The following is a 3,899-nucleotide window of genomic DNA, read 5'->3' on the forward strand; positions in this document are numbered from 1 at the left end:
GGGTAATTGGCATCAAAACCAACAGCACCTTAAAACTACGCTGAGGGAGCTGTTCGTTTTCACTGTGCTACTTGACAGAGCACTTACTCCAACCAAAGCCAGTTCATGGAAGACAAAAATTATACCAAGCACAATATAAACTGTAAAATAAAGTGACTTAACGGTTCAACAATTATAATACTTTGGGATTTGGGATGCATCCACCTACCAGAGGTAATACAGGAATATATCACTCTAGTGATGTTACAGATAATTTTAATATGTAACTGTCAACTGAAGAACACAGCACAAGCCAGTTGATTCTTTATCCACACTTGCTCCTTCAACTGTTACTCAAATCAGAAACATAAAATTGAAAAATCTTTGAATTACATACTTGGCATAATTTAATCCTACATTCTTGACACCAAAACAAAGCCAGTCCAAAATTTTAACCAGTCAAAGATCTGACAAAGCAGTCGCCAAGTACTTGCGACATAGGAGGTAAAGGTTCATAGTTTCTGTTTTTCCAACATTTTCATCAATCAGCAACTGAAGTGTTGCTAGTTGCTGTTCATTCAAAGGACTCTCAAATTCAGGGACCACAATCACACCGTCCACAATCTCTCCATATTCAGCAGCAACATCCCAGTCAAGGTTCAGCTCTTGAACATCCTGTAAGTTGAACATAACAGATTGAAATAACATTCATTTGTCATCATTCCACACTTAAGAGCACATAATGTAATCAGGTCTTCTTGAAAATCTTTAGCCCATAAAAACAACCTATGGGATTTGAATAACTTCTCAATGCAGTGTTATGAACAGGGTTGAAGATAATCACCTCAATATTCTCTGGCAGATTGACAGGATGAAGTGTCATTCCTAAATGCCAAAGCTGCTCAGGGGTTCGATTCCCTTCTGTTTGGAGTGGGTGATTGTTCCAACCTTGCACAAAGGCTTCTAGGTCTGCCTTCAGCTTGGGTAGGAATGTCATGTGGACAGCAAAAAGATCTTCTGTAAAAGACAGTTACAAAGAGGTTACTGCAGTAAGGTGAGCTTTGAAAACAATAGTATGCAAATAGTTTAATGCCTTCCATATGGTAGTTTCTTTCGCTGGTGTTTTTACATTAATTCTTTAAACTTCTGAAGTGTTGTCTAAGTTCTTTAGAGTAATAGCAAACCAATCTTTAATTTTCAAAGTGCTCCATATATATATATTTTTTTTTAAATAATCATATAGACATGGACCAATCTGAAGGGGGTCAATACTTACTGTCAGCCCCAAATAACATACCTCTGGAAGAAACATCAAGAAGGTGAGCATTCTCTAGGTCATGTAGTGTGTTGTAGTAGTATGAAGTCACACAGGCCCTGACATCCCTCCACAAACGTTCAATCCTATTTATATAAACAAACTCTTATTCTTTCAACATTTCAGTTGTGAGGTTGATAACTTCGGTAAATTGATAAAATGTAGGTGGAAGAAAACAACCAAATTGACATAATAACTTGATGAAAAGTATTTTACCTTTGATTGTGAACACTTTTTCCAGACATAAAGCTTCCTCGATCAGTTCCACGGACAGTGAACATGTATCGGGCTATTTGGACATTCTCCACTCCCTGATCCCCTCTAACTCTGTAGTGAACACACAGACCAAAAAATAAGATGTCTACATTCTGTCAAGGCCTGTCTGGGTTTCTACATTCATGGCCAAAAGTTATAGAACATATTTTGTGTTTCATACACTTTGAAAATTTCATGTTAATTGAGATTATTTTTCACATGGTTCTATGACAGTGTGGATCTGTTAAGAGTATGTCATAATTTCAAAGACATTTGTTGGCAAATGAATCAACGAAGTCGGAATGAATCAGCTTTGACAGTCTTGCCACTGTCAAAACATTTAGCCTTGACTAAATGGTCACACATTTACAAAATACCAATCACTTCAATAGGTGAAGTGATACCTCTGGGACTGAGTTGATTTGAAATCATTCAATTAGTAGTGGTGTACTTTTACTTCTTCATCCATCCATCCATCCTCTTCCGCTTATCCTATTAAGGGTCACAGGGGAGCTGGAGCCAATCCCAGCTGGCACAGGGAGAGAAGCAGGGTACACCCTGTACAGGTCGCCAGCCTGTCGCAGAGGTAACACAGAGACACAAACAACCTTTCACACTCACATTCACACCTATGAGCAATTTAGAGTGGCCAATTAACCTAACCCCAGTAAGTTAACGAGTAAACCCAAGCAGACACAGGGAGAACATGCAAACTCCACACAGCGAGAGAGAGAGGCCTTCTAGATGGTATTCTAACTGTGAGGCTGCAGTGCTAACCACCGCGCCACCGTGCTGCCCAGTTTTACTTCTACATTTATTAGACATGTATAAATATGTAGTCATACTTCTATGACTACATATCACAAGAACACACGTGATTGTGTTTATGAATATTATGCTTGAAACACTTTATATTCTAACAGGTAATTTATGGAACAGACAGAGACTAAGAGAGTCAGAAGTACAAAAACTGCTTGTCCAGCTGAACAATTGCTTTAGTTGTTCATATATTACTGAAATTATCCATCAAATTTATGTCTCAATATTGCAAATTGGAAATACTTACCTTGAGGGTATGCCGTGCCTCTCAGTTGCTTTTTTGAAGGCAGCCAATACTGTTGATGCATGATTATTTGTTGCAGCCTCCAAACACATCACCTGTTTTATGGAAAGAAATCTTTGATATTACTGTAAACGTAAACTTGATTTTTGTTTTAAATGATATATAATCCACTTTCAGAGAACACTATAGAATTGGCCAGATTCTGAAAAGCATCACTTTGATGAGCCTTCTTAATAAGGAGGCACATTAAAATAAATTCTCACCCTAACAGGAAATGTTAGGGTGAAAATTCAGAATAAAAACCAAAACAAAAGCTTTTCCTCCCACGTGAACACAATACATTTTACTGCAAAATCGTGTTGTCAAATGTTCTTATGCATTTACTGTTTTATTTGTCAAACATCTATAAGCAATTTTTGGTTTAGTAATTGTATATCCTGTATATGTGTATATCAAATTCACTACCACAGAATGACAACTCATGAAAGGACCTGGAAAAATGAAATCTTACCTTCCTGGAGTAGCCATCTACTGCACCGAAAAGTACAATGTTGTACCTGTTAATTTAAAATAAAAATGCACATATCAGTCTTTTATTTGTTAATTGCCATTGCAAAGTAATTACACTTGGAGCACTACCAGAGTTTGCATCATAACATTTTGTGAACAATATGCGCAGTTGTACTGACCTGATCAGCTTTTGGTTTGTGTCCACATACCAGAGTGACAGGGGCCCTCTGACAGAGTATGTTCTGCGCACAATGCAACCTAATCCAATCAGTCTGGAAAGAATTCCCAATGAGTCCACTCGATGCATTAATAACTCTTTTCCACTTCAAGTGGATCCCCATGGACTTAAGCCTCCCTTTGACAAGCCAATACCCCACAGTGGGCATTTCATTTTTTATCTGCTGCACAATTTCATCAATCTCCACATCCGTAGCATTGCTGTAGCTCTGTCTTGCAGACCAACCAAACTCCCAAACATCCTTCTACCAATGGTGCTGGCTGAAACTCCCAGTATTTTTGCAATGCAATCCATAAACTCCAACAATCTCTCTTCCTCTATATTGTACCTGGGACGCCCCATCTGTCTTGTTAACGTTTCAGGAGTCCTACTACTAACTTCATCATCTTCAATGCAGTCCATCACCAGTCTGAGGAACTCTCTTAAGGCCTGTATCATTTCAAGGTGAACAGTAACATGTCTTGACAGTGCTTCCCACAGATACAGTTCTTGGCGACATGTGAATTCAAGGAAGTCAAAGTCAAGTGGACTTCTTGAAA

General features: G+C 38.3%; 1 long non-coding RNA gene across 1 annotated transcript; it reads right to left on the minus strand.

The window, feature by feature from the left end:
* Positions 1-2,659: 2,659 nt before the first annotated feature.
* Positions 2,660-3,359, minus strand: LOC115775082 (uncharacterized). The gene is made up of 3 exons (XR_004019265.1): positions 3,302-3,359; positions 3,124-3,169; positions 2,660-2,707 (listed from the first exon to the last, which is right to left on the minus strand). It is a non-coding gene; the product is annotated as an uncharacterized LOC115775082 (long non-coding RNA).
* Positions 3,360-3,899: the final 540 nt, after the last annotated feature.

The sequence above is a fragment of the Archocentrus centrarchus genome (assembly GCF_007364275.1).
Source record: "Archocentrus centrarchus isolate MPI-CPG fArcCen1 chromosome 18 unlocalized genomic scaffold, fArcCen1 scaffold_23_ctg1, whole genome shotgun sequence".
Lineage (NCBI taxonomy): Eukaryota > Metazoa > Chordata > Actinopteri > Cichliformes > Cichlidae > Archocentrus > Archocentrus centrarchus.